Below are 25,562 nucleotides of genomic sequence, written 5' to 3' on the forward strand. Positions count from 1 at the left end.
TGGCACTTTAAATGCTATATAATAGAAATCTCAACAAAAAACTTTTTGTTGGATTCACCATTTCCTGTCAAGCTAGGAAGGGCGTCTTAAAATTTGAGTCTTGAAAAGTTTAATTTCAAATCAGTATTCCAGAATCCCCCTCCTCCTCCAGTATGTGGTTTCCATTTCCTAGTGCCATTCTTTAGGCACTCTAATCAGTGGGGTCATCTACCATTGTAATAGCTAGATGAATGGATTCAAGGCTTTTGTTTTTTGCCAATGATTAATCACAACCCAAGCGATATCTCCTGTATTTATTATACATTTATGCATGCTAACGAGCGTGCTATTTGAGCTGGAAAAACTCTAGTCATTACATATGACCAACGGCCTTACTGGAAAGCAAAGTGCAGAGCCTACCACAAGTGCTTTAAGAATTGTTGTTGTTATCCTAGGTGGATTTACCACATGCATGAGTTTCTTAGGTGCCATTGGCTCCCTTATGGCTGATTAGGGAATTTTAGAAATTATAAGTTAAATATACGCGCCTAACACTGGGCGTAGTATGTTACAAGGCAAAACTGTCTCTCGTGCTGTACGAGGCCATGGTATTTTGGAGTTAGCCCTTTATGCGAACCTTTTATCGTCAGAACTGAATAGCAGAGCGTTTGATGGCAATGACATGCTACCAGAACCCCTTGAAAAGACAAAAAATGCGTACTTGTTGGTCCTTGAAGGAGATATCATCGACGAAGCGCAGGTGTTGGAACCAGTAGAGCTTATCTGTGAAATAGTTCATAGTGTAAAAGAACGATTATCCGAGTCCAGAACTGCCCGTCTTGGGATTCAGTATCAGGACGTACTTAGAATCGTGAGAAAGAATCTGAGAGCTGAACAAAGTGGCAGCCTTGAGCTTCATCTACAGTCGCTATTGGAAATACTTCCATATTTTGCTGCTTCCGGCAACAATCTTTACAGGAAGTCTACTTGCTGTTTGTGCAGTCAATTTTTCAATTGAGGAAAGACAACCCAGAGCAGTACACAACGTTACAAGAATACCTGTTCATCCAGAGAACTGACAACTACTGGGCAGCACTTTCTCCTGATCTGGTGATCAAACAGACTTTAATGAGAGGTAGAAGAACGAGTGGCGGTGACGATAGGTAGAGGCATGACTGAATTGCAGCAGACAATTTGAACATCTTCTATGCCTACGTTGGTTCTCGTTAACGAACGCATTAAGATCCTGACTGGTCTCGCGGAGTTGACAATTCAAAATGATGCAGAAGCAATATCTTCGAGGAGAGCTAGAGATCTGGCGAACATCGAAAAGATAGTTCGATGCATTGAGCCCCTAGAATCCTTCAGGCAGGATTCACGGTTCGTTACTCGTGTCCACGCTTCATCACCTGTAAACGTAGACGATGCCAAATCTATGGAAGAAACGAATCTTAAGGATATTGAAGTGACAGACAATGACAAACATGTTTTAGGAGAAACTAAAAGCTGTAACTATTGCTGAGAAGTTATCCGAGGTGATTGATCGCGAGAGAGAAATGGTCGATCCAGCTCTAACCTCCCAACATCTAGCCACACTGGCTAGTACCAGTACCAAAAAATTGCACAGAGCTGAAAAGAACCAAAGGTTTGTGGTGTCCAATGATTGAATTCTCTCCTAAAATGAAGATCGTCAAAAGTAAGGAAGGAATTTTTGAGAAATTACAAAGATTAAAAACGCTTCATCTACCTACTTACTCAGAGGCTGGCTCCAGATACGTGCTCCAGATGATGCCGATGTCTTAGTTATACAAAATGCAGTCGGTTCCGCTGAAACTTTGTCGACCACTTTCATTGAGAATGCTACAGACCTATTAGTCCTTCTGTTGTACCATGCCAAGCTTGATGCATGTGATGTCCTTATGCAGACAGACACACATGAAAATAACCAACGAGTGTACGACATAAAAAGAATCAGGAAGAAACTAGGAACCGATGAAGCAGAAAATCTTCTCGTTTGCCACGCAATATCTGGCTGTGATACAACAACTCGATTTCATGGAGTAGGGAAACCAGCACTGGTTTCCTTGTCACTTAAAAATGGGGTTTTTAAGTATGCTTGCGAGACCTTCATGACACCAGGAAACAACCACCAGGAGATCGCCGAAGCTGGTGAGAAAGCTTTGCTCTGCACATACAAAAGGAAAAGTAACGAGAAGACCCTGAAGGATGTCCAGGTGCGAGTATTTACAATGCAGGCTGCAAGTGCAAATGCTTTCATTCAGGCAGAGCGGATTCCGCCGACTTTTGGCTGCCGCAAAATACCACTTTTGCAGGAGCTACTTGCAAATAATGAAGTGCCAAGACACGTTCAATTCGCTAAAGCCTGAAAAATTTGCTTCGAAAAATTTCGCTTTTTAATTTAATTGATCGCATATTGTTGTGAGTCTTTTTTCTTTTATATATTTTTGTCTTGCTGAGGACGGCCTTTGGAGATATGGCCGAAATATTTATTCAAATTATCTTCACTGTCTTACAAAAAGAATTCCCTATTGTTCTTCATGTTTTTGATGTTTGCAATAAGTCTTGTTTTTCCAACCCTTTCACCTAACAGCCAACCCAAACATGGACACCCACATGCACGACTGGAGAAAAGACTGTTCGTCCATCCTATCCTTTTGAAAAAAAAAGAATACAAAATGCAAAAAAAATGTTATTCTTAACCGAGAATAAGGTCTTTTTTTTAAGTCTTAGCTCCTTGGATTTTTTTAAGCCACGACTGGGACTCCATTAAAAACTCTTTAAGATTAAACAAAATTAAGTTTTGTTGGTAAAACAAACAAAAATATTACAAAATTTAACTCTTAAAAAATAGGGTGTTTTTTGTTGTATAGTGGTTGCAGTGGTAGCTAAAACCAAGTGAAGGAAAAATATGCTTACAAGGTTACAACAATGTTAAAGATTATGTAGAGCAGCAAACTAAAAAGTCAAAATTTCAGTTTCCTGGATGTCAAAATTATCTATTCCCTAAGCTAGTACATAATGTATTCGTCAACTGACAATGAGGTCTTTCTTATACCGTATTCCCTTGGATTTTTAAGCCATGAATGAAGAAGGGTTACAGTAAAAATTTCTTTTAGACTAAACAGAAATAAGTTTTGTTGGTAAGACCAACAGAAATATTACAAAACTTTAACTTTTACAAAATAGGGCGCATTGAAAGTTTGAGCGTACTTTGATTTATATAATAACCAAACGAGCATAATTTATAAGGAATAATTTAATATTAGATCGTTCTTTACGTATATCCTATGTTTGAACACACATTAGTGAAAAACCTATATTGATGAGGGGTGGAATCTCCTCTCCTGAAGTGTTTTTGAAGCACTGCAACCCCCTGAAAAAGATGAAGGAATTCAAAATCAATTTGTATGTTCGACCTCCCCCCCCCCCCCATGGATGTTTGCGTGTGCTTATATGGGTCTTGTCTAAAATTTGTCTTGATACAACATTAAATTTTGTCAGTATTGCTGTATCTTGTCAATAATAGGCTGGAAATAAAAAGACTAACCTGGACTACTGTCAATTAAAAACCAAGTCATTAATTAGAACCCTTAAGTAAAACGCTTATATTAGTACCTGGAATCTTATGTATTTCTTCTAAAACAACATGTAAAATGTTGGAACGTCACTACAGTCTTTGTCAATTTATTCAATGCAAGGACATGGCAGAAAAAAATTCATTTCCTTGAAAGGTAAAAGAGGCTATATGCAAAGATTAAATTTTAAACATACAAAAAAAGGTTTAAGGGGCAGCCATCCCTTAAATCCTGTTTCATATAAAACTGTGGTATTCAATTTATTGCTATGGAGGCTCCCACTCACTAAAACTTTGCCCTTATATCCAAACAGGCCTCTTCATCAATAGACATGCTAGTTTTGAAGACAGCACTGCAAGATGGCATTTGAAAGCAACTTTCACAGATACTACATGGTCTTGAATAATAACACTACAGATGAGCAAATTATCTGGTTAACATTTGATGTAAAATCTTGGATTGTTTTGGCTGTACCACATGCTTCCATTTTTTTTTCATACCTGATTTCTTCAAACCCTTATTCCTTATCATTTATTGTTTACTGTACAACATATTATGTCTTTCTGCGGTTTTGCTTTTGCTATATCTATTATTTATTTATTCCAAAAGGCTTTACCAAGCTTGTCGCACTACACGTTATATCAATTTATGACAGCGCTAAAACACATTCTATGACAACATAATACAAACATACAACTCAATGAAAATAAAACACTCTATGAAAACATACCGGTCACAAAAGCAAATAATACAAAAAATAAAAATATTCTCAAAACAGATCGTGATAAGACCTAGTGCGGAAATCCGTAGAGGTTAAACTACTTTTGAAAGACTAGACCGTGATGGTCGCAACTGTTTCTGATGGAAGTCCGTTCCAAGACTGCCACACTCGGCTAGATAAAGAGTTTTGGCATAATATTTTCTGGGGACATGGTGAGTATATTTTGCGTTGGTGTCAACTGGTACTACTGTATTCTGTAAAAGTGAAGAAGTGAGTTTGAGTGGTATTATCCATGTTCCTAACAACGCCGAATGTATTTATTAGGTCAGCTCTATCCCATCCGAACTGAGGACTAGGCAACTGTAGTCTCTGCATTTTCTGGTGATATGGTAGATGTCTCGGGTAAGGTATGAGTTTGGTGGCCCTACGTTGCACTTTCTCAACTCTTTCTCTATCTCTCTTGTTAAGGGGATACCATACTGATGAGCAATACTCAAGTATTGGACGTACAGTGAATACATGAAATGAAACCAATGAACGAAGATTAAACTTAGAAAATGTACGCTTTAGAAGTAATAATTGGTAATTTGCCATATGGGTGATATCTGATACATGTTTATTAAATTTGAGACTCGAATCAGAGCAAACCCCAAGGTCTTGAACATACTCCACGCTTGGAATTGATTTACCATCAACGAAATAATGGTTATGTTGAGGGAATCTACGCAAATAGTGCAAAGCATTGCACTTGGTTTCGTTAATGAACATAGAGTTCACCATACACCACCAGCGCAGAGCATCGAAATCCTCTTGAAGTAAAGAAATCTCATGTTCATTCATGACCGACCTGTAAACTTTCACATCATCTGCGAACACTTTTAACGTCGAATTTTTAACAACACGCAAAAAATCATTCAAGAAAAGGTAGAAGAGTACCTGCCCAAGACAATTGCCTTGCGGAATTCCATTTATGACAGACATAGGTGATGAGAAACCACCATCTACCGCAACCTCTTGGATTCTATTTGTAAGGTATTCTGTTATCCATGATTCAGTTCGCAGGCTGATACCGAGCAGTTGACATTTCTTAATCAGAATTGGGATGGCAATTTTGTCAAACGCTTTGGAAAAGTCAATATAAATACGATAAAACAGAATACAATTACCTGCCATCAATTAAAAATCAGTAATCACCTCCAGAAGTTGCCTGTACAAGAACGCCGTTTACGAAACCCATGCTGAGCTGAATGCCATAAGTTATTTTCCTCAAAATGTGCCTAGATTCTCCTCACCAGAACTTTCGCCATGATACGGGAAAAGATGAATGTATTTGAAATCGGTCTGTCATTTATAAAATGGGACTTTGAACCATTCTTGTACAACGGTCTAATGATTGTTTTTTTTCAAGCTGAAGGACATTCACCAGACGAGAGACAAAGATTAAATAGATATGTGAGTGGTTCAGCAAGCACTGATGCAAGTTCACGTAACATCGTATTTGAAAATCCATTAATATTCGGCACCTTTCCATGATCAAGATTTCGGAGTGTTTGATAAACCTGCTGGACCGTAGGATCTGAATCATCAAATTCCTTTGTTAAATCTGGAGGAGTAAATTTAGCATCTGTTGAAAAGTCTTGATTTTTCATAATTATCATTTATATGTCAAAGAGTTAGGAAGTGGATGATGGGGATTGTAAAACTTGGTTCCTTCTTACGTACTTCGAAAATATTTTTGGGCAACTTTGGACTGATGCGATAACATTCAATTCAACCTCTTGACGATTTAGACTAGGGAACTCGGTTGCTCTATTTCCAGCTCTTCTATATTTTGCCCATGAATCAGAGGTTTTAATTTTGACATGTTCTCACGCCACCTATCATCTTTTTCTTTTAGTATTTGTACAATATAATAAGAAAGGATCTGTCTATTTCTATAAAACTGCCTGCTAGTAAATATTGATAAATACGAATCTTTACCTTTTTTGAGGGTCTGCTTAATAAATTCGAAGGACACATCAGCGGTAGCATTACGTTGCTGTAACTCCTCTCGGACAGAAAGAGACGAAATTTGATCAGAAAATGCAACATAATTCACTCTACTATAATCATATTTAGGAGAACTATTCAGAGCATCAGTAAAACCCGAAAAATAATTTAGTGATATGGCCAATACTAAATGTTTGCTTTTTCCTATTGGTGGTAAAAACTCAACATTAGTAATATCATCAGGTGATTTCGCAATTATAAGGTCTAAGACTGAAGGGGTCAAATTAGCCCGCAAACGAGTAAGGTTCTGAATGCGCTGATACAAGCAATACTTCTCTAAAGTTTGTAGAAAATTCATTTTCAAACGACTCATCAGAAAGCTACATTGCATTTGAGGTCCATTCAATAGAGGGTAGGTTAAAGTCACCAATTACTACAAACTTAGAACTAAGTAAAGAAACAGAGGACAAATACTGCAATATTTTTTTATTATCAAACGAAGACAATTCACTAAAACTAGGACTATGATAAGTGGCTACAACTCTAAAAGATCTTGTGGACCCAGGTAAATTTATATCAACAACTAAACATTCACTTATACTTGATGAGATTGCATCATTAACTTCCATATACTTCAACGAGGTATGAACATAAATAAAAATTCCACGCTTATAATTACTGTTTACAATGAGATTATAATTACGCACTTGCTGGAAATACACATCCGGTTGTTGACAGATTTTGGGTAGTGATTCCATAATAACAATGACGTGGGGTTTGAGGGCTGATATTAGGGGTTGAAATTCGTCAATTTTCAAAGATAAATAGTCTGCATTTATATAGAGAACAGATAAATCACTCCATTGTTTCCCCACGAAAAAAATTACTTTCACAGGTTCTGGTCCCACTTTCTTATTTCTAATCTTCCAACCTGATTCGCCTGCTGCTTCCTTTTCTCGAAGTTTTTGCTTCAAAACATCACACTTTTTCTTATGTACAATTTCAGCATTTGTGCGATCATGAGAAAATCCGAAGCCTGTAAATGTATCCTTTATGTTGGACAGATTAGTTGACAGGAAGAAAGAAGCAGCGTCTTGTTCAACAGGGGTGCGAAACATTAGTTTAATGAGGCGACATTTTTAAGGTTTTGCTTTTCCAAGGCGAACAGAGAACGAACATTTAAGAGGACAATTTCGAAGGACAAGTTCATTTAGAAATTTAAAATCCTTTGAGTTGTGCTGTTTCTTCGTCATGGAGCTTGGATCTTTGGCAAGTCCATACACGATCAGATTTTTTTGCTTTAACACAAAATCGTCCAGGGTACTATTGGATACCAGCTTCCCACTAATATTTGTCTCAAGCTTTTGGTTCAGGGTCTCAAACTTAGTTTTGATATAGGTTTAAGCGTGTTTTTTCACGTCCTGAACTGAATATTTTGTGGCCAAGTCTTTCTCAACGCTTGTTATTCTGTCATTCAGAGGCTTTAGCAGCTTATCAAATTTGTCCTGAATCCTCTTTTCAATGTTAATAAACGATGATCTGATCTCGATCTTAACAATGTCACATTTCAAAGTCAGATAAATTATTTTGAGTAACTAAAGCCTATTTACAAACGGGACAACACCACACCAAACCATGGCAGTGCATCATTTTTGTAAACAAATGATATTCCGTTTCTGTCATTTTGATACATTCAATACAAAGCCAGTGTTCACAAGAGTCACAGAGAAGAGCGCAACTACCGTCTTTTAATCCTATATCAGAGGCCTTACAACTATCCGTGCCCTTTGTTGGACTGTTTCTTACGTTTTTGGCTCATTTTCACTATTTTAGCCGAAAATCAGATACTAGAGTCCTATGAGTTGACAACACTGCCTTGGAAAAAATTAAATTAATTCATGGCGTGCTTCCGGTGGAATAGATTATTAGACACTGCAAAGATGTCTATGCCTTTTACTGGAAAGGTTGATAAAAAGGTAAAAAGCAGCATTTGGTGGAATTGAGAGTGTGAAGAGTCAAAAAAAAATTATAAGAAAAAAGCTAGAATACAGTGCTGCAACTACCTTACCCAATCTTATTGAATTGAAAAAATCATATGCAAAATTTAAAAAATCAGTTTCGGCAGCAAAAAACAAAAATATGAGAGAATTTCTGGAGCATCTTGATTTCAAGACTCCAGCAAACAAAGTTTATCCATTCCTTAGACACATGATGAACAAACCCTATCCAAAAACCAATAGCCCACCTATGATATATAATAGCAATCCTCTTCTCACTGAAGCAGAAAAGGCTAAGGCAAGTTTAGAGCTGCTATACAGAACAGTGGGTAGAATTGATAAGGGCATAACTGCTGTCATTTTCCAAACCTCTAAATTCAACGGGATTTCCAAATAGAGAATTACATGAGCCACACAATAAGTCATTTACTTTAGAAGAAATACAAAATGCTGTATCAAACCTTCCGAAAACTGCTCCTGGATCAGACATGGTTTTCCCTCAATTTGTTTCCAATCTAAGTGACATGTGGATATCATGCCTCCTTGACTTAATTAATCAGGCATAGGATAGTGGCTATTTTCCAAATATCTGGAAATCAGCAACATCAATAATGACTTCTAAAGCTAATAAAGACTGCTCAATGATTGAAAACCATCACTTTATTACACTCTTGCCTGTTTTAGGCAAAGTCCATGACAGGCTTGTAAAAAGGAGGTTGAACTGGGAAATTGATAAAAGAAAATTTCTCAAAGATATTCAGTGTGGTTTTAGGAAGAATAGAAGCACCATTGACAACCTGGTATGTTTTCAAGGTGATGCCACATACGTAATTCAGAATCAGCTCATTATGATTGCCGTGTTCCTAGATGTTGAGAGTGCCTTTGACTCCTTGACGCATAGACAAATTTTGAATGGCACTATTGAAAGTGGTATATGCAGAAGACTATTAAAATTTGTGAAAAGTTACCTTGAAGACCGTGAAATCTGTATTAAAGTAGGCAACACCACCTCCACTGACACCTTGAAAGTAAAAAGGGGTGTACCACAGGGATCAGCATTGGGACCTGATTTCTATAATATCGGAGTTTATGATATACCACTTGATGATGGAACATCCAGAGCAAGCATATCTGCAGATGATAAAGTTTTCTGGGTCACAGGAAGAAACATCAGTGAAGTCACAAAAAACATAAAGGCTGTATTGCAACAATTAGAGAATTGGGCAGCCAGTGTTGACATCAACTTCTCCTTGCATAAAACCAAAGGGATGCTTATAACCAGAAAAACTTCCATCATTGCTCTAACATTAACTTTAGGTGGCAGAAAAATTAAATATGTTAATCAAATGAAGTTTCTAGGCTGAATTATTGACAGGAATCTAAATTGGAATCCCCACATAGATTACACTAAAGGAGCATGTATCAGAAGACTAAATGTCATGAAATCACTAACAAGGATCTCTTGGGGCAGCAGAGCCAAATTCCAGATAGAGTTTTTCAAAAAATACATTAGACCAACGCTTGAATATGCTGCAACAATATACCAATCAGCTCCACAATCAACACTTAAAAGACTCGATACCATACAGAAGTCAGCTCTGAGAATTTCCTTTGGAGCAAGAAATACCACACCAATACCATTCCTTTTATCAGAGAGTGGCCTCGAGGATTTGGCAACACGAAGAATTATTGCAGTATTGAAATATATTAAGAGACTGTGGACTGCTGACAAAACACACCCAGTAAAATCAAGAATAGTAACACCAGGCGCCTTTATCACAGCCAACAGTCAAAATAAACATAATCAAATAAATATCTTTGAACGAGCTATTCAACTGTGCTCTCAATTTGACCACAGTTGAAAAATAACTGATATTCTAAAGGTCCAAGATAACCCGCCATTACCGCCTTGTGAACAAAGACATCTTGAGTGTGTAAATAATATTGGTGAAATGTGTCAGTATAATCTTGCAATCAGCTTTAAGTTACACATGGCAGTTTTCTACCATGAATTCCTACATATATATACAGATGGATCAAAAACTGGACAAGACACACCAGTTGGGGCTGCATTTGTAATCCCACAGCTGCAAATTACAAACCAATTCAAGTTACCAAGTGAAACATCAGTATTCCAAACAGAAATTATTGCTATAAAGAAGGCTTTTGAATATATAGGAACCAATCTGCAGAGCTATCCTAATATTGTTATATGTTCAGATTCTAAAGCCTCCATAGATGCCATCAACAGTGTAATTAGAGACAAGATGTCATTTAGGGAAGTAACTGCCTGTTATTCTGCGTTTACATCCGCATGTAAAAACCATAAAGTTATTCTACAATGGGTGCCAGCTCATGTTGGGATTGACGGGAATGAAAGAGCAGACAGAGCTGCAAAGCAGGCCACCAAAATGACAGGCCTCTTGAGTGAGTGTGACTCCCCTAAGGAAGTTAAGAGGATTGAAAAAAGTGATAAGGAGCCTAGATAAGTTCTCTTTTGAAGAAAATAGGAACTTGTCAGGTAATTACTTTGTCACTTGCAAAACCACAAGAAGTCACAGACTAAAAATATATGAGAAACTAACAAGAAAAGAAGGGGTTATCATCTTTTGTCTAAGATCTCAACATGCAGGGGTATAATCCTATCGTGCAAGATTCTTTGGAGAAGACGAACATTGCAAACATTGCAACAATGAAGAGATAATTATGCATGTTCTACTAGATCGTGATAATTATCAACATCAGAGACAATATTTAGCAAAGTTATTTGCACAGAATTCTATGTGCCCCAATTTAGATCTACTTTTGGGAGGCATGGCTGATGACAAAATTAATATGCAAATTTGTCGACTTGTAGTGCAGTTTTTACAAGACATAGGAACAGATAAGAAGATATAGTCCAGTTTGCTACTTAAATTTGGTGCATCTTGAATATAAGTGCAGTGTAAAATTATAGTGACAATTCACCCCTTACTTACTTTTTCAACTTTCTAATGTGATATTTTGAGAAACCATTGAATGGGGACCTAAGTGACATCTACTGTCAAGAAAGGTCCGAAATCCTGCTGCTGCTGCTGCTGCTGCCGGTGGAATACATTTGGCTTGACAAACTCTTAGCTTGTGAGGTGTGTTTTTTTTTTTTTCTTTTTTTGGTTTTTTTTTCTTTCTTTTTTTTAACAGTCTTAAACATAAACTGATATAGTTTTAACACTCCCGCACTAAAATGTGATAGGCAAATTTTACTGGATACTAGATACTAGAGTCCTGTGAGTTGACAACGCTGCCTTGGAAAAATTTAAATTAACTCATGGTGTGCTTCCGGTGGAATAGATATGGCTTGACAAACTCTTAGCTTGTGAGGTGTTTTTTTTTTTTTAACAGAGAGTCTTTAACATAAACTGATATAGTGTTAACACTCCCGCATTAAAATGTGAAAGGCAAATGTTCTTCCAACCTGTGAATTTGGTGACGCATTTGTCTTTTCACTTACTAGCTAAACTTTGCTGTCCAGCGTTGCCAGTTTTTGTTCTTATTATTATATTTATGTTTTTTTTAATCCAATGTTGCCACCTTGGCCAGGAAGAATGGGCTAAATTTGAGAGGAAAAATTTACTAAATCGCATCTAGTTTTACTAAATACTCCAGAAATGTTTTGTGCGTGCGGCTATTACCGCACGCGCAACGTCAAGCATCATCTTTTTACTATAGTAGGATAATCAACAGGATTTTTACAATCTTTTTTTTTCCTTTTTCTTTTTTTCTGCTTTCCTCTTTTCTCTGGTTGTTTCTCTTTTCTGTTGTTTTCCTTCAAATGAACCTATTGCTGTCGCTTGTCACTCGAATTTTATTTTATTTTTTTATTATAACTTCAGATGTCGCTGCATAGGCTGACAACATCGATTTGTTGGAATTACGGGAACCGGAATATTTCTTTCCATAAAAAGCGTGGAGCTACTTCTGATTGGTTGAGGGTAGGAGTGGGCTTGCACAGTACAGAAGCAAAATCCACCTTGAATGATCTCTTTTGATATAATTCCTTCATAAGTCTGTTATTAGACTATTTTCGTTCGATTGGGGTCAGTCACGACTGTGGGAGAAGGAGAAAAAACAATCTGCTGTAAATTTTCACGAGTCTGTAAACTACTGTCCTGTTTGTTCAAATCAATTCTTGCAGACTTAACCAAGTCGGACAACAGTTGTCCACCTGCGTCTCCAAGAAGTGAATTCAAAAGGGCAACAGAGTTGCCTCACCATTCCTACAGCATCTTGTTGGGAGGAAAGATTCTTCCGGAAACGGATTGCGTGCGACACCCCGCCTAGTAAGCCTTGTCTTTACTTGACGGCTTTTTCTTGCCATTTCCTTGCGGGATGCTGTCCTGGCACCAATGAAGCGCTCAAGAACCTTGAATGCATCAATCCTTCTGTTGCTTTGAGCAGCTTCCATATATTACACAGTAATTTACTGTCTGAGTAGACTGCTGTTTACTGTTATTGGTAGTTTTTCATGCCAGACAAACAAAAAACTGCCGTCAAGACAAAACTTCCGATAATTCTAGCATTGTTTTGAGCTGAACACTTTTTTTATGATGAACTTCCAGCATAAAACTATTTATTTTACTACCAAGAGATTACCATTCTTACTATGAAGCTTTATCATAGGCAGCGCAATCGCTCTGCCTAAGTAAAGAACGATGTTGGCACAACGTATTTTTTTTTCTATACGAGGGCACTTCGTATGGAAGGAGTTGTCGTAGAAACTTCGAAAAGGGCTCATTCGATTGAAAATTGGAGTGGATAGTGCCCTTTTTAATAGTCGAAAATGATTGGAGGGCAACTAGCCCTACCCCCCACGCCCATCGTTCCCCCAAACACATCCAATCAAAATTCTGAGATAGTCATTTTGTTCAGCATAGTTGATTTCCAGATAGAAAATATCTTTTTGAGGAGGACACTCCCCCACAACCCTTAGGGCAAGGGTTTTAAGTTATGCACTGGGGGTATATAAGAACGATGTTGGCACAATGTATTAGTGTTTTTTCGTTTAGAGCAGGGCACTTCGTATCGAAGAAGTTGTTGTAGAAACTTCGAAAAGGGCTCATTCAATTGGAAATTGGAGTGGCTTGTGACCTTTTTAATATTCGAAAGTGATTGGAAGGCAACCAACACCCCTTCACGGCCACCATTTCCCAAAACACATCCAATCAAAATTTCTAGATAGCCATTTTGTTCAGCGTAGTTGATTTCCAGATAGAAACTATGTTTTTGAGAAGGACACTCCCCCAAAGTCTTCAGCGCAAGGGTTGTAAGATATGCCCTGGGGGCATATAAGGTTTTTATAGAAGGCGTTGTCGTAAAAACTTCAAAAAAGGTCCATTTGATTGGAAATTCAAAGAGCTAGTGCCCTTTTTAATAGTCTAAAGTGATTGGAGGGCAACTAACCCTCTTCTCACGCCTTTTCCCCAAACACATCCAATCAAAATTTTGAGATGAGCCATTTTATTCAACGTTGTTTTGAGTTCTGGAAATTAGGTCTTTGAGGATAACAACCCCCAAAGCCCTCAGGGCAAGGGTTGTAATTTATGCCCTAGGGGCATATAAGGTTTTTATAGAACACGCTGTCGTAGAAACTTCAGAAAGGGCTCATTCGATTCGAAATTGAAGTGAATAAAGCCCTTTTTAATAGTCGAACGTGATTGAAAGTTAACTAACACCCCTTCCACGCCCACCATTTCCCAAACATATCCAATCAAAATTCTGAGATAGCCATTTTGTTCCACGCAGTTTAAAGTACAGGAAATTATACTTTTGAGCAGGACACTCCCCCAACAGTCTTCAGGGCAAGGGTTATAAGTTACGCCCTGAGGGCATATAAGGTTTATATTGAAATCTTTGTCGTAGAAACATGAAAAGGGGCTCATTCGATCGGAAATTCAAAGGGCTAATGCCCTTTTTAACAGTCGAAAGTGATTTTAGGGCAACTAACCCCCCTCTCACGCTCACCTTTTCCCCAAACACATCCAATAAAATTTTTAGATAGCCATTTTATTCAACTTAGTTGAAAGTTTTGGAAATTAGGTCTTTAAGGATGACGACCCTCCTCCCCCCAGAGCCCTCAAGGCAAGGGTTGTAAGTTATGCCCTGTGGGTATATAGGATTTTTATTGAAAGCGTTGTCGTAGAAACTTCAAAAAAGCTCATTCAATTGGAAATTGAAAGGGATAGGACCTTTTTTAATAGTTGAATGTGATTGGAGAGCAACTAACGCCCCTCTTACACCCACCATTTTCCCGAACACATCCAATCAAAGTTTTGAGATATCCATTTTGTTCAACATAGTAGAAAGTTCTGGAAATTAGGTCTTTTAGGAAAATAACCCCCCTCAGAGCCCTCAGTGCAAGGGTTGTAAGTTATGCCCTGGGGGCATATAAGGTTTATATAGTTGTTGAAGAAATTTCAAAAAAGGTTCATTTAATTGGAAATTGAAATTGCCCTTTTTAATAGTCAAAAGTGAGTGAAGAGTAATTAAGCCCCCTCTCACTCCCATCATTTCCCCAAAAGCATTCAATCAAAGTTTAGAGATGGCCATTTTGTTCAAAATAGTTGAAAGTTATGAAAATTATGTATTTAAGGATGACAAACCCCCCAGAGACCGCAGGGCAATGGTTGTAAATTATGCCCTGGGGGCATATAAGGTTTTTATAGATAGAGTTGTCGTAAAAACTTCAAAACGGGCTCATTCAATTGGAAATTCAGAGGGCTGGTGCCCCTATTAATAGTCGAAAGTGATTGGAGGGTCACTAACCCCCCTCTCACGCCCACCATTCCTCCAAACATATCCAATCAAAATTTTCAGATAGCCATTTTGTTCAACGTAGTTGAATGCTCTGGAAATTATTTTTTTGAGTGTGACAACCTTCCCCCCCCCAGCCCTCTTGGCATGGGCTGTAAATTATGCCCTGGGGGCATACACGATTTTTGTAAACAGTGTTGTCAAAAAAATTTCAACACGGCTCATTCGATTGGCATTTTAAGAGGCTAGTGGCCTTTTTAGTAGTCGGAAGTGATTGAAGAGCGACTAACGCCCCTCTCACACCCACCATTTCTCCAAACACATCCAATCAAAGTTTTGAGATAGCCATTTCGTTTAACGTAGTTGAAAGTTCTGGTAATTAGGTCTTAGAGGATGACAACCACCCTAACAGCACTTAGGGTAAGGGTTGTAATTTATGCCCTGGGGCATATAAGGTGTTTATAGAAAGCATTGTCGTAGAAACTCAAAAAGGGCTCATTCGATTGGAAATCGAAAGACCTAGTGCCCTTTTTAATAGTCGAAACTGATTGGAATGTTTGACATATTTATAGTAAAGATCGATATGGGTATAATGTATTACTTTTTGTTGTTGTTTACACCAGGGCACTACGCATCGAAGGAGTTGTCGTAGGAACTTCGAAAAGGGCTCATTTGATTGAAAATAGAAAGGGCTGATGCCCTTTTTAATAGTCGAAAGTGATTGAGGGGATACTAGCCCCTCAACCATATCAGCCCTTCCATTTACCCATTGTGTTTAAAAACTAAATGTTGCCTTAAGATTAAATCAAAATGTACTGTGTTAATGCTAATTCCCAATAAGGCATCTCAGCAGTATCCCAAGAACGACTGAGGGTATTATTTTCAAACATTCAAGCCTACTTCTACACTACTATTTGTGTCCAGATTTTTAAAAGGGTGTATGTTGTAAAATTTGCTGAAAAATTTTCTCAAGCATACAAATAGCTGGCCAAACTATAAAGTCAATATAAAACGAACAGAAATTAATTAAAAAAAACTTTTCCCACAAAACAAGTTTTTCAAAGAAAAGTAAAGAACTCCATTAAACAGAAAATGAGCAAAAATAAAACCAAAAAATCTACCAAGCGTGAAACTATCACAAATCAGCAACAATAAATAAATGAAACCCAAAAACGAACAGAAATTACAATAAATAACCAAGTCAAACTCAAAACGAGCAGAAATTAACATAAGTTGCAGTCAAAACCCCAAGACCTTCCCAAGGCCAGAACATAATTTGCACTTTACTGAAAAAATACAAATCAATGTGTATTGTCAGTTCAATATACATATACTGATATTTAGTAATCAAAATGTTAACATTATTTGATTTGTTAAAGTTATAAAAGTAAAAACACTTGTATTTTTTTCAGTAAAGTGCGAATTTTGTTCTGGCCTTGGGGACACATACAGGTTTTGAGCCCAACTTATGTTAATTTCTGCTCGTTTTGAGTTTGACTCGGTTATTTATTGTAATTTCTGTTCGTTTTGGGTTTCATTCATTTATTGATGCTGATTTGTGATAGTTTCACGCTTGGTAGATTATTTAATTTTATTTTTGCTCATTTTTTTTTTAATGGAGTTCTTTACTTTCCTTTGAAAAACTTATTTTATGGAAAAAGTTTTTTTTAATTAATTCATTAAAATGACGAGATCAGTTGTTAGAACGAATCACAAATCAATTTCTGCAAACATAGGAAAATCTTCGAATACGGGATAAAAATAAAACGAAAGACATGTTCCTACTGGTAGTTAAGATGAAGACGAAAAAATTCCAACCTCCCAGATGATATGACATAGGCGCATCCAGATACGTATTGCAAACAGGGGTAAAGTAGCAAATGTGGTAACTATTTTCTGGTAATCAAATCACCCTTGAATGGAAAAGTGGTAGACACTTTTACACGCAGTTGTATGTCTGGAAAAACCATCATCCACATTTGGTGTTTCAACAAGGTTGTTAGCTTTGTAAGCGCTCCAAGAAATGATCTTAAAAAAAAGAGGAAAAAAAACAATCTGAACTTTTCCTCAATGTCCATAAAATCTATAACCTCCTCCTGAACAGCTAAAGAAGGTTCTCTTGGTTTCCACCTTGAGATTCTTGACACTAACTGTGGCGGTATGGAACAAATCGCTACTCTCCCACTTTCATTTTCTCTGCGCACCATTTGTTTTGTGTATATCATTGCAGCAACAGTTTCCGTCTTTAGCCTATTCTGAAGCTTTGTCTTCATGTTTGAGAAAACTGAAAACTGCCGTTCTGACTCAGCAGACAAATGGGGGAGGGGGACAACAAAGCTGCAACATAAATTCTCAAAGGTCATGAAACATTGGTTACCCCCTACCATCTTTCACCAACCCCAAATTTTTTCAAAACATATACTGCACATCAAGGATGTCTCTTTTTCCCTACCAGCATTCTCCAACAAATTTAAAAATCAAACCATGAGTGGTGCAAGTGTTCTGACTGAGCCGCTCAAAGCAACAGCAAGATTGATGCACTCAAGGCTCTTGACCGTTTCATCTTCGCTGTCAAACCTCTTGGCGATCTGCCTGCAGAGCTCTACATAATATGACGTGCAGTTTTTTTTTCAGAATACTGCAAGCTTCAGCAGAAAACAACTGTAGCAAGTGACACCCAGTGTTCAGAAAAAGGTTCAATTTACTCCGAGGAAGAACTACACTCTGGAGAGTCTGATTCTCCAGGGAGAGTTTCAAAACTTCCTCATATGCAGCCCTTTTTATTACACTGGGCTTCACAAAGCACTTCAATAGCAAGGTAAATGTAGCTCCTGTGCTATTCAGAATACTGTGAATGCGAACTGCTCTGCTCTGAAACTCCAAATTGAGCACATTGATCTTCCTCAGCATGAAAGACAGAATATATAGAAATGCTTTTCAGAAGGGATCGTTCATGAAACAGTAAATCAGCCTTGCCTTCTCCCGACTAGCCTATGAGTTTCATTGTAGTTAGATTGACCACCCAGGTACAGAACCAAGGCACTCCACTGTTCTAAAATCCTGTAAATTGCTGCTCAAAGAGACAGCCATCATGTTGCACTGATGGACAGCAGCCAGTGTTTGGCAATATTTGTAAATTCTTGACTGTTCATACTGTTCATAAACTGTTCATACTCCTTGACCAGTTTTGGACTAAAACTAATGTAGTTGACTAGGTCTCTAAAGAAGTCTTCCACGCCTTCAGGTAAGAGCTTTGAAGCGCAAGGCACCTTTTTTTTTAGTATAAAATAATTGTTTCCATTATAAATTTTTTGCAATAAGTTAAAAACTTATTATTTAATGCCAATAATTTATTTGTCTTCTTAAAATTGCATGCCTTGCAGAACCATGTAATAGGTTGCACTACAAACTTGAAAAAAAACTATATAGACAACCCTCCACTTAGTATATTATAGCGTTTCAAGTAATTTTTAAGGGTCAAGCACCCCTAGGAGCTACCTATTCCTAGGTATAATCGAAATCAAAAGGTTCAATATGACTGGAAACTGCTTTCAGATTGCATAAAACAGATGTGTCATGACAACAGAGGACCTGAAAATGAGCATACATTTGTCAATTGGCACCTGGAGTACAGGCTATCTTGATTCCCTACGTTGGAACCATTTTTCCATGCACATCACAATAACAGGCCTAGTTTGCGTTTTACCTACATTGGGAGGAAATATCCATTAGAAAAACCAGTAAAAAAAATTTTGGAGGGAACAATAGTTTACAGTTTCTGTCCATCCATTAGAAAAAGATCCATTCCATGAGGACTTACCATAACAGTAGGTGCTGTACATCTTTTTTGGTTCAGTTTTTCACCTCTTTTGAGCAAAAACTGACCATGCACCACTGTGCTTCAAACACACCTATCATTGTATTCAAAACTGTCATTAAAATTAAATCACTGACTGCAGAATTGATTCCTCAACAAAACCAAAATTTGTTGGTTGTATCCATGCTTTAGATTTTCAAAGCTTCAAGCAATATACTGATGGTGATGAAGAGGTAAGAGGGACTGAAACTAAAGCCATAGAATAAATAATATCAATTCAGACAGAGACAAATGTTCAAATTTTGTTCAACAGAATGAAACTTGGCACAAAAATCATTCAGAATTTTTTATATTTCTGGCAAATTTACTAAAAAACTTACTAAATTTCAAAAATTTATTGAATTTGACCTTGATTTACTAGATTTACTAGCTGGGGTCCGTTTTACTAAATTTCGTAAAATTTTACTTAGGGTGACAACACAGCTTTAATCCGTTAGTATTTTGATCTTTGGAAGCTAAACCATAGTGATTATAATTTGTAAAAAATTTATCCTACCACAAAAAAGTCCTCAATCTTTCTTTAGATGGATTGCAGTAAAGAGAGAACCACTTATTTAAAATTATTACAAATAAAACCTAAATCACCTACTGAAACTAGCTGTACAAATAGAGAGCATTTTAGCATGATGCCATGACATCATGTAGATAATATTACCAAAAATTTACACCAGAAGATGCATGTTTTGACAAAAACTAACTAAGTGCTATTAAGATTAATTTAAGCAAACCTACACAGTTGAATATGAAGAATTGATTTTGAATTGAAGTTATCAAGTATTTGGCAGGTTGCATCAAGATAAGGCTAATTGTAGACAGACAAAAGCTCAGACAGATAGTCCAAGTAATTGAGAGGCAAATATTTAAATGGCTGGGACATGGGTAACCTTTACTACTTCTCTACTTCTCTACCCTTTACTACACTAGTATCTTTAGAAATATCTATGCTTTTATCCTTTACTATCATTGACCTTTAATCATTTCAGAGGCAACTATGCCTCCAGGGCTGATATAGCCCCCCACATTCCCAAGGGCAAGGGCTTGAGTTGTTCAAGTTACTCATTTTTAACAAATAAGGTTTTTTTTATTGGGAAAAGGACCCAAGTTTGATTCTGGGTTTCCAAAAAGACTTAGTGTATTAAGGTAAAATTTTAAAAGAATGTTGAGAGGAATGTTGGACGTAATCCAAAAATACTATGTGCGAGCTGGTTATCAAAAGGGAATATCAGCAGTATCTAAGGAAAAGCTGAGGGTTTGAAGTTGAAACTTTCAGGGTATGTTGAGGTGATTTTGAAGAGTGATCAAAGGGTATCCAGTCCCCCAACTTCTGTTTTTAGATGTACCCCCCTAAAACTTATTGAAAATTTTAAAAAAGACAATTTTGTTCAAAACTCTCAAAAGGTAGGCCTACAATAACTATGTCTCTATACCATGTCCATGTCCTCTATGGTCCCAGGACCAGGGTTGTAAATTATACATTTTGCCTGCAGTTTATATTGCAGGATTTGTCATAGGCAGTGCAATAGTGCTGCCTAAGTAAATAACAATGTTGGCACAATGTATTATTTATTTGTTTTTTTTTCTTTGTCTTAGACCAGGGCACTTCATATCAAAGACGTTCTTGTAGAACCTTCAAAAAGGGCTCATTTGATTAGAAACTGGAGTGGCTTGTGCCCTTTTTAATAGCCAAAAGTGATTGGAAGGCAACTAACACCCCTTCCATATCCACCATTTCCCCAAACACATCCAATCAAAATTTTGAGCCATTTTGTTCATTGCAGTTGATTTCCAGATAAAAATTATGTATTTGAGGAGGACACTCCCCCACAGCCCTCAGGGCAAGGGTTGTAAGTTATGCCATGGGGGCATATAAGGTTTTTGTAGAAAGCTTTGTTGTAGAAACTCTAAAAAGGGCTCATTCAAATGGAAATTGAAAGGGCTAGTGCCCTTTTTAATGGTCGAAAGTGATTAGAGGGCAACTAACCCCTCTCTCATGCCCAACTTTTCCCTAAAGACATACAATCAAAATTTTAAGATAGACATCTTGTTAAACGTAGTTGAAACATCTGGAAATTAAGCCTTTGAGGATGACAACCCCCCCCCCCTTCACCCTCAGAGCAAGGGTTGTAAGTTATGCCCTGGGGTCATAGCAACTAACCCCCCTCTCACACCCACCTTTTCCTCAAACACATCCAATCAAAATTTTGAGATAGTCATTTTGTTCAACATAGTTGAAAGGTATGGAAATTATATTTTTGAGCAGGACACTTCCCCGAGCCCTCAGGGCAAGGTTTGTAAGTTATGCCCTGGGGGTATATAAGGTTTTTATTGAAAGCTTTGTCCTAGAAACTAAAAAAAGGCTCAATTGATTTGAAATTCAAGGGGGTAGTGTCCTTTTTAACAGTCAAAAGTGATATGAGGGGAACTAAGCCCCCTCTCACGCCAACCTTTTCCCCAAATACATCCAATCAAAATTTTTAGATAGCCATTTTGTTCAACATAGTTAAAAGTTTTAGAAATTAGGTCTTTAAGGATGACAACCCCGTCCACATTCATCAGGGCAAGGGTTGTAAGTTATGCCCTAGGGGCATATAAGGTTTTTATAGAAAGCAATGTTGTAGACACTTCAAATAGGGCTCATTTGACTGGAAATTCAAAGAGCTAGTAAACTGTTTAATAGTCAAAAGTGATTGGAGGGCACCCTGTCACACCCACTATTTCCCCAAACACATCCAATCAAAATTTTGAGATAGTCATTTTGTTCAACAAAGTTGAAAGTTCTGGAAATTAGATCTTTGAGGATGATAACCCCCTCAGAGCCCTCAGGGCAAGGTTTGTAAGTTATGCCCTGTGGGCATATAAGGTTTTTACAGAAAGTATTGTTGTAGAAACTTCGAAAAAGGCTCATTTGATTGGAAATTGAAAGGGCTAGTGTCCTTTTTAATAGTCAAAAGTGAATGGAGAGCAACTAACCCCCCTCTTGTGGCCACCATTTCCCCAAACACATTCAATCAAAGTTTTGAGATAGCCATTTTGTTCAACGTAGTTGAAAGGTCGGGAAATTATGTATTTGAGGATGATAAACCCCTCAAAGCCCCCACGGCAAATGTTGTAAGTTATGCCCTGGGTGCATAAAAGGTTTTATATTGATAGCATTGCTGTAAAAACTTCAAAAGGGGCTCATTCAAAGACACCGAATCAAAATTTTGAGACTGCCATTTTGTTCAACGTAGTTGAAAGGTCCAGAAACTGTGTCTTTGAGGATGACACTCCCCCACAGCCCTCAGGGCAAGGGTTGTAAGTTTTTCCCTAGGGAAATATACGGTTTTTATAGAAAGCATTGTTGTAGAAACTTCAAAAAGGGCTCATTCAGTTGGAAACTAAAAGGGCTAGTACCCTTTTTATAGTTAAAAGTGGTTGGAGGGCAACTAACCCCCTCTCACACCAAATGTTTCCCCAAACACATCCAATAAAAATTTTACGACAGCCATTTTGTTGAACATTGTTGAAAGCTCTGGAAATTAGGTCTTTGAGGATGACAAGCTCCTCACAGCCCTCAGGGCGAGGGTTGTAAGTTACGCCCTTGGGGCATATAAGGTTTTTATAGAAAGCTTTTTTGTAGAAACTTAGCAATTTAGTTGACGGTTTTGGAAATTAGGCCTTTGAGGATGACATCCCCCCCCCAGTTCTCAGGGAAAGGGTTGTAAGTTATGCCCTGGGGGCATATAAGGTTTTTATAGAAAGCATTTTTGTAGAAATTTCAAAAGGGTCCATTTGATTGGACATTAAAAGGGCTAGTGCCTTTTTAATAGTTGAAAGTGATTGGAGAGCAACTAATGCCCCTCTCATGCCCACCATTTCCCCAAACACATCCAATCAAAATTTTTAAACATAGTTGAAAGTTCTGGAAATTAGGTCTTTGAGCCATTTTTTTAAACATAGTTGAAAGTTCTGGAAATTAGTTCTTTGAGGATGAAAACCCCCTCACAACCCTCAGGTTAAGGGTTGTAATTTATGCCCTGGGGGCATTTTTGGTGTTTATTGAAAGTGTTGTCATAGAAACTCAAAAAGGGCTCATTCCATTGGAAATTGAAAGGGCTAGTGCCCTTTTTGATAGTCAAAAGTGATTGGAAAGCTTGACATTTGTATAGTAAAGATCAATGTTGGTACAATCTTTTTTTTTCTTTTTCTTTTAGACCAGGGCCCTTTGTATTGAAGGAGTTGTTGTAGAAACTTTGAAAAGGGCTCATTTTATTGAAAATAGAAAGGGCTAATGCCCTTTTTAAAAATTGAAAGTGATTCAAGGGCAACTAATCCCTCTCCCATGCCCACCCTCCCAATTGCCCAAGATTAAATGTTGCCTTATGATTAAATCAAAATGCACTGTGTTAATACTAATTCGTAACAAGGAATCTCAGCAGTATCCAGGAACAACTGAGGGTATTATGTTCAGACTTTTGGGGCTACTTTTGCTCTTAAAAATTAACCAAATCAAAATAGTGTAAGTGCATCCAAGCTATCAAAGAAAGTAAAGAGATTTTTGCAAATGGTATCAAGTTTCCTATTTCAGGTCAACTAGTGGAGGTATGAAACTAAATTAAACACTACTATTCATGTCCAGATTTTTAAAAGGGTGTATGTTGTTAAAAATTGCTGAAAAATTTTCCCCCACTATACAAATAGCAGGCCAAACTATAAAGTTTCTCTCATCAAACTAATGTTTTCTTTTTCCCTGAAAAGACTTTGTCAATTTAAAATGAACAGAAAGTAATGAAAACACTTTTTCTACAAAATAAGTTTTTCAAAGAAAATAAAGAACTTCATTAAACAAAAAATGAGCAAAAATAAAATAAAAGAATCTACCAAGCATGAAACTACCACAAACCAGCATTGATAAATAAATGAAACCCATAACAAACATAAATTTACTGTAAATAATCAAGTCAAACTCAAAACAGTATATATTTGCACATTAGGGGGGGTAAATTTTATTTCTGATGTAAATGGGAGGTAAGTTTGAGCTTTACTCCTACCCCCCTAATGTGGAAATATATACCCTGAATTGGTATATATAGGGGTGAGGGGTAAAATTCATTTCCTTCAAAAATTATTATTATATTTAGAAAGAGCATAAAAAAAGGCATGGGTAAACATCTACCAAATCATCTTATTGAGTTAGGAATAAAGTGAATACACCATTCAATGCCTTTTTTTATGCTGATTACAAATATAATAATCATTTCTATCGGAAATGAATTTCAGCCCCCCCCCCTATATATGTCAATTCAGGGTTAGGTTAGGTTGTAGAAATATATACCCTGAATTGGCATATTTAGGGGGGGCTGAAATTCATTTCTGATAGAAATGATTATTATATTAATAATCAGCATAAAAAAGTCATCAAATAGTGTATTCACTTTATTCCTAACTCAATAATATGATTTGTTAGATATTTACCAAGGCATGAAGTGGTATGTTTACTTAATTCATAAGTCAATAATAATATCTGCGAAAAATTTACCAAAAACACAAACAGGATCCTAAGAACAATCATAGGCTATTATTAACAATCTAAAAATATGTTTCTTTTTGTTTAAGTGTGTCTTTTTCTGGAGAGCCACTATTCTAGAGCTTTACCTTGCTTAGTCCAGAAGAGGGAATAAACTGCACTATTGTCCTTAGTTTTATCTTAATATCTCGCTCTAATTTCTCTGCCTTCTCCCTCTTTTTTCTTTACTTAGCTTCTAAGCATGTTTTTGTATTTTGAATTTTGTTGCTGTATCTTTGGTGGGTTCAGCAAGCAGCTGTATAGCTTTGCCTACATAAAGAGCCATGCCTTATGCCATGCCTTAACCTCCACAGTCGAATATGAAGAATTGATTTTGAATTGAAGTTATCAAGTATTTTGCAGGTTGCATCAAGATATGGCTAATTGTAGAGAGAGTAAAGCTCAGACAGATAGTCCAAGTAATTGAGAGGCAAATGTTAAAATGGCTGGTGCGTGGGTAAATGGCGGGAGTATGCATGTAGACCCCGAAGCCGCGCCGAAAAGTATGCGGCGCGCCGCCGAGCTTGCATCAGCGCGCTGACGCCGCCGCTGATTCTATCGGCGGTGGCGTCACTAATACGCCGCCGTTTTTTTTGTTTTTTTTTCTCTTTTTTGGTTATCGATATCAACCTCCGGGCTTCAACCGTCATCCCGGCTAATCTGTTTCTTAAAAATAAATACTGTCATCTTGGGCTCGCCATGTATATTGGTTCATAGGAAGGAGAAGAAGAAATTTTTCTTCAAACAAAAATTCTACTAGAAAATTCTACTCAGAAGAATTAATAAAGATTGGTAATGCTATAGCATTACATAGTATCTTTCATCGCTTTCATCGCAACCTTATAAGAAAATCGAAACATATTTTCTTGTGATTATTATCGCTTCTAATCAGCAGTTGTACCAAATCTATCCTGCTCAAGTCATCCTCAGGGCTATACTGTGGTGTTTATCCTCCCCATAGTATAGTGCACATGTTTTGATATCATCTATTTTCCCTACTTGTTTTAGTGTTATATTTGTGTTCAAAGCTTTTTCCAATAGGAAATGTTTATAAGTCCTCCAAATAAAA

The 25,562-nt window shown here is 37.2% G+C and overlaps 1 protein-coding gene across 1 annotated transcript in view; it reads right to left on the bottom strand.

The window, feature by feature from the left end:
* The window catches only part of Balat (Beta-alanine transporter), a 169,140-nt gene extending 144,417 nt beyond the window's left edge, over nucleotides 1-24,723 (bottom strand). The window contains exon 1 of the mRNA XM_089097218.1: nucleotides 24,583-24,723. The gene's annotated coding sequence lies outside the window, so the exon portion shown is untranslated. The remainder of the gene's footprint in view (nucleotides 1-24,582) is intronic.
* Nucleotides 24,724-25,562: the final 839 nt, after the last annotated feature.

Source organism: Artemia sp. Qi Xiang Cuo, chromosome 11 (genome assembly GCF_049724085.1).
Source record: "Artemia sp. Qi Xiang Cuo chromosome 11, ASM4972408v1, whole genome shotgun sequence".
NCBI lineage: Eukaryota > Metazoa > Arthropoda > Branchiopoda > Anostraca > Artemiidae > Artemia > Artemia sp. Qi Xiang Cuo.